Consider the following 6,824-nt stretch of genomic DNA (forward strand, 5'->3'; position numbering starts at 1 on the left):
GGGGCGGCACATCACGGGCGGCGGGGGGCTGCTGTATGGCCGGCTCAGGGGGGTGGAGGTTGAAGAAGAACCGCAGGCCCTTGATTTCATATCCAACGGCTGCAAAATCGACTGACCAGAGATGAAAAAGTCAGTCGACCGACGTGTAGCCTCACCTTCCTAGTGCGTCCAGTTTCGACAGCAAAATTCAGTTTCGACAGTTAAGTTCAGTTTCGACAGTTAAGTTTAGTTTCGACAGTTAAATTCATTTTCGACAGTTAAGTTCAGAGACGAGCGGCTGATGTATTTTACATCTAGCACTTTGTGGTTATGTATTTTACGTCATGTATTGGAGATTCTATTAGAATTCGACTCAGGTTAACGTTGTTCGTTGTCTCTCTTGTCCTGCTTCAGCCTTGGCGTCATACAACTCACCGGAGCTGCTCCAACAACGAAACCCTCCATCACAGCGGAGCAGTACCTCGGGCTCCATCTCCAGACGTCTAAGATCTTCTTCCCCTCCTCCGACAGCCAAGTCAGCCGGAGCATCCTCACCGACCAACCCAATCACGCTGAGATCGACATGGCTTCGCCAAAGAGGTTGTACACTTGTTGCATCTGTTTTTACTCTACATGTTATATATATTGTCCATTGAGCACATGGATTTGTTCCTTTAGTGTCTCCTTGAAAGAAAAAACATTGGAATTTTAATTTTCACTTGTCCTCCTTTTCAAATTCCTATTCATGAAGCACAAGACTAAGAGATAGTAGCATAATAGCATTATAACCGTACATTTTCTTGTGGTTTGACTTAATCTCACCATGCTTCTTTGCATCCTGTGATCTTCCAATTGTTGTGAATCAAACACCCAAATTGGCAGAAATCCTGTGTTTTTAAATTCTCTATTTTGCACGTGCATTCCTATCCTATTCCTGTCTATTTCCTATCCCTGCATTATTGTAATCCTCCAATTAAAATGAGCCCTTACAAAATTACTTCTCTTACAGATAGTTGTCAAAGAAAACCTTGCGTGGTTTGTCCCGCTGCTGCTGCACCGTCGTCCACCCCAGCTCAGCTGCTCCAACGACAGAAGGGTCCAGCACAGCAGGGATCCGGCCTCCAGACTGTCTTTCGCTGCCTCGGATCTTCTCCCCCGCCGCTGGCAGCCATGAAAACTGCACTACGATCATCAACCGAGCAGATGACATCGAGGACTACACGGGTCCGCAAGAGAGGTCACACTCTTTCGTGTCTGCTTACGTTATGCATCGCTTAATATTACATGCTACTTTATCATCCTGTTCACCGATTAGACTCTGAGTCAGCTCCAAACTAATGGTCAAACTTGAGTTTTTAAATGGTTGTGGGGTACATATCGGGGCCGCTATCAATAGTATATATCTACTATCTGGTTAATCTCCGGTGTCTACTATGAGTTTCATGTTGGGTGGGAAACAAACAGTAAAGAAGCCATTATCTATATTTTTTAACTGAAGCCATTATCTGCCTGCTATTATTGGTTTTGGGTCTATCCACAGGTTGCTACCATCACTCTGGATTTCTGCATGCACTCCTTACATAATCTCACTATGTTTTATTCCGATGCATGACAGTTATTGTAAACAATGGAACTGAACATGTAGAGCAAAAGAGTCGAGCCTTGTGTGGAAATAAAATTTCATGCAGACGTCGCTCCATGGTAGGCGCAAAGGTAGCCCCCCTCCACGCATTTCGGATTGTAATCGAGAGGAAGATATTTGTTCTGAGGGGGATTCAGAAGGAGAAGACAACTCCTATTTACCCCCTGAGGTCTTAGCTCTAACTTGGCATGCTGATGTTGGTTATATCATGCATATGGTGTCTTGCATTGCTTACTTTATACATCAAATATGTCATCTTCTTAGTTTAGACATCCTTTGTGTGAATGCCATCTGTTTAGTTTATTCATCATTTATGTGAATTATGCAATGCCATCTTGTTTAGCCAGGCATCATATATGTGAATTTTGCAATGCCATCCTGCTTAGCCAGTCATCTTATATGTAAATTATATCAGGCCATCCTTTTTTGTTACATATTACATTTGTCAACAATGTTATTACATTCAACTGCTCTTCGTGTGCATCAGCCATTTGACACGGTGATTGCAAATTCTAGAGTGAAAACAAGGTCTTCAAAGCAGACTATGCTATCTGACGAAGCGCATATCTCGCTGGTTATGGATAGCTCCTCAGAGGAGGATTCAGAGACAGATGACCAGTCCTATCCCCCCCCCCCCCGAGGTGTATGCTCTAACTTGGCAGGGTTATGTTGTTCATATCGTGTGTATGGTGTCTCGCATTGCTATGTCATTTGATTAGTTTAGACATGCTTTGTGTGAATGCCACCTGTTCAGTGCCTAATTACCATATATGTGAATTATGCATTGCCATCTTGTTGCAAGACATTATATATGTGAATTATACAATGCTATCTTGTTGCAAAGGCCTTATATATGTGAATTATGCAATGCCATGTTGTTTAGCCAATCATCATGTATGTGAATTATATCATGCTATCTTTTTTGTATTACGTGTTCCATTTGGCGACAACGTTTGTATATTCAACTACTCTTCCTGTGCATCAGCCATTTGAAGCGGTGATGGAAGTATCTGGAATGAAAACAAGGTATTCAGAGCAGACAATGCTACCTGCTGAAGCAGACATCTTGCTGGTTACAGAGAGCTCCTCAGAGGAGGATTCAGAGACTGATGACCAGTCCTATTTTTTCCCCTGAGGTCTATGCTCAAACTTGGCAGGGTTATATTACCTGTGTCATGCATGTTGTCTTGCATTGCTTAGTTTTTACATCATATATGGATTGCCATCTGCTTACTTGCTTACTATATAAATCATATATTTGAATTATATCATGCCATCATGTTTACATAGTACATACACATCATCTATCTGAATTATGGCATGGCAACCCATTTAATAAAGAAATCATATAGTTATATCATCTCATCCTGTTTAGTGTTTACATTCATCATATTTTGAATTATGGCATTCTATCCGTGAATGTATGTGAATTATGGCATGCCAACCTATTTAATAAACACATTATATAGTTATGTCATGTCATCCTGTTTACATAGTCTCATATTTTGAACTATGTCTTTCCATCTTTTTTTAGTTAGCCATCATAATGTGAAATTGTGTCATGCTATCCTGTTTAGTTAGCCATCATATATGTGAAATTGTGTCATGCAATCCTGTTTGGTTAGACAACATAAATATGAATTATTTCATGCCCTCTTTTATTCCCCACTATCCATTGCACCTATCTATCATACAATGTCTATACTTTCAATTACTTTTCTTATTTATCAGCCATTTGAATTGGAGAGCGTGATGGCAGTATCTAAGGGAGTAACAACATGGTCTTCAGAAAAGATAGTGCTACCAGTTGATGTAGATAGAACCACGGTTGTACTTGCCCAAGGACCAGATCCACCACACATAACCCAGACTCTCGTAGATTGTACCCCTACCTAGTTGGACAGAGAACCAGCTACACCCCTTCTAACCCCAGCCCCGGTAGATAGTAACCCGGTTCCAGTTGACACATCACTGTCTCCACCACAGAGCACCCAAACATGAGCAGTTAGTAAGGGAACTGCAGTGCCCAAAGCACGAGGACCACCACTCCAAATCCCAACTCAACACTTAAAGGAGAAGAAGATTTGTTCTCAGGTCAGGTTCTGTAGCTATGGTTCATACTCCTTCGCTCTTGCATGACTGTATTTACTCATACCAACTATTTTCAAATTTGAAGGATGGAATTGAAACTCCAATGGTGCAACAGGTATGTTTTAAACCTGTTTCTTTAACTGCTTTGCTATTGTAACCTGCTCTATGTTGATTTCAGTTTCAATTGAATAAATAGTTATGTTCTCATGTCATGCACATTACAAGTGTTGTTATTGCTCTATAGTTACCCACACTTATATTCTGTCTATTTTGCTTTGTCTTGAACAAATATTATTTGAACTGTGTCTCTATCTTGATTTGGCAATAAAAACTAGAATGGTATAGACCATAAAGTGACCATGGTACATAGATATATGTTTGTTTCATGCTGTTATCTTGTCCACTTTACTACCGAACTCATTTATCAAAATGTGTTTCATATACAACATGGTAAACATGTGATGTGTCTGCTTGTTTCTCTTTTAGAATGCGGACAAAATATTGGAGAACAGTACCGCGCTATCCAATGGTAAAGGAAGTAATGTAGATAAGGTTCAAGATAGTGAGACATCCCTGTTGGTCTCCAAGAAAGCTGATAAGAACTATCTTGACGACAGTGAGGGAACCCAAAAGTCCTGTCTTGATGTAGTGTTCGAGTTACTGGCCACTACTGCTGGCACAAGCTCTTCGAACTCGCTGCCTGAATCAGTTCGTCTTCTTGAGTCTCAACTTCATGTTGAAAGACATCGATCAGATGTGCTGCGACAGGAAGCTGAAGGACTGAGGAAGTCCCTGCAGAATTCAGATGCATATTTTCTGGTGCAATAGCAAGCACTGGAGGATTTAAGCACCAAACAAGAGAAAGTTAATAAGCTTGCTAAGCATCTTGCCAGCATTATGGGTACCCAGGATATTGTTTCTTGAGATCTTCTCAAGTGGTTTCAGTTCTGGATTTGTTTTGTTGCGGCGTTTATTTGCGCTGGTCACCAACTTTGACAACCAGTGTATATGATATGCTGCTTTGTTCCCTATATTTGCACTCGTGGCAAACTTTGATGCCCAGTGGATGTAATATGTGTAATAGCCGTGATAGCCTAGCGTTAGTTGCTTGCTTATTTATTTCCTTGTTGTCTTGTTTATTTGTTTGCTTGTAGTCATTGCAGTTCTTTTTCCGCGGTTAGCTAGTGGCTGCAATAACCTATTTTTTAAAACTAGGCCACAATAACCATGGGCTAATATTTACTGTAGTGACACTGGGCCTCCTACTAGCCGTAGAAATAGTGGGCCATCTACGGGCCGTAGAAACAATGGGCCTTCTACGGGCCGTAGAAACAATGGGCCTTCTATGGGCCGTATTATCAATGGGCCTTATACGGGCCGTATAATCGATTGGCCAAACATGGGCCAAACAGACCGCATTATGGCCGTAAACGGGCTAGAGTTGGAATCGTCCGTTCATGGGCCGACCATAACGGGCCATCGTTAATAGGCCATATTTGATGACGCTATGAAATCGGCCCAACGTATTAACGGACCACAAACGGGCCGACTGTAACCACGGGCTGAATTTGGCCCACAAGAAGAAAATGACTGTAACGGGCTGTAAGTAAACGAATGATGGAAATGAGCCCAAGAATAAATGGGCTCTGAGAAGGCCGAAAGATAACATGGGCTGGAAACAGCCCAACGGAATAACGGGCCGTTAATGGGTATAAAGTGATACACTATTCATTACGGGCCAGTTTCACCATGGGGCGTTAATGGGTGTAAAGTGATACACTGTTCATTACGGCCCAGTTTCACCATAGGCCGTTAGTAGGCCAAGAGTTACATAGGGCCTCATATGGGCCGAAAGACGTCATGGGCCATACATGGGCCAGAAGTGAAAACGGGCTAGAATCATATTGGATGGCCCAGATGACGCTACTGGGCCTAATTCTGATAGGGTGTAACGGGCCTTGGGTTAGCGGGCTGTAAATGGGCTATATTCGAACAGGTCGTTAACAGGCTTTCCATGGGCCGGCCCGCCAGCTTTTGACCAAGTCAAACGGGCCGGCCTTTTCACAGGAATAGGCCTCTGTTGGGCCGTGCCACATGTCGACGTATCATAGGCACCTTCCGTCCAATGAGTGGTTGACATCTGTCCCAACGGTGAGCCGACACGTGTTTCCTCTAGCCAATGATTATTTTACATGTGGAAAATCCCCATTGGTCAGGGCTGTTAACGGGTTATCGGATCCAAAACCCGACCCGATAGCTTAACGGCGTTCTGTTATGGTGGATGCCATGTGTCGGTCACCCTTGACGAAAGCACTTCTGTGACGCGCGATTTATCGTCATGTAAGTGGACACTTCCATGATGATAATTTTGGTAATGTCATGGAACACTTCTACGACAGCATAGGTATGACTATCTTGATTCTGTCATAAATTTGTCATGGATGTGCATGCATGACAAAAAAAGCGACCTACTGTGACAAACACGTATCATCACGGAAGTGTATTATTTTTGTAGTGGGTGTGGCGTACCGCAAAACGGACGAAACAGACTTGTGTTGGAGCGCTACAGTCGAAACGGGGGTCCTGTTCATCGGGAGGGGTGTGGCGTACCGCAAAATGGGACTCCACGGGATACTGTTCATCTCCACCGTCGACCTCCTCCAGCCTCCACAGGCTCCTGTTCATCCAGCCTCCACCGCGCACTACTCCACCGGCGCAAAGAGTACAATATTTCATGAGTCAAATCTGCTGACAATTTTTGATAATGTGACACCACGTCATCACCCGGTCATTATTTCAAACTGTTTTTCGGCCTGCCACTTCGAGATGCGGTCTCATTGGCACGTATTGTCAAAGCAGAGATCGTGTCCCCTTATTATGGGATTCTCTTCAATACGGGCGTGGGTAATCCAACCGTTCCATTTGCACAGCCCTTGGGAACAGGCAAGTTTTAAGGTGAGTGGGGAGGCGCTTGATATTCACTGCCTTTATAAGGAGATAAGGATTCATCTCTTCCACCCACGCCTTCTCTCTTTCCGCCTACCCACTCTCGAGCTCCAGCGCACAAGCTCTCATCTTTCCTACCCAAGAAAGCACTCCAACCATGTCTGGA

The sequence above is a fragment of the Triticum dicoccoides genome, chromosome 6A (genome assembly GCF_002162155.2).
Source record: "Triticum dicoccoides isolate Atlit2015 ecotype Zavitan chromosome 6A, WEW_v2.0, whole genome shotgun sequence".
Taxonomy (NCBI): Eukaryota; Viridiplantae; Streptophyta; class Magnoliopsida; order Poales; family Poaceae; genus Triticum; species Triticum dicoccoides.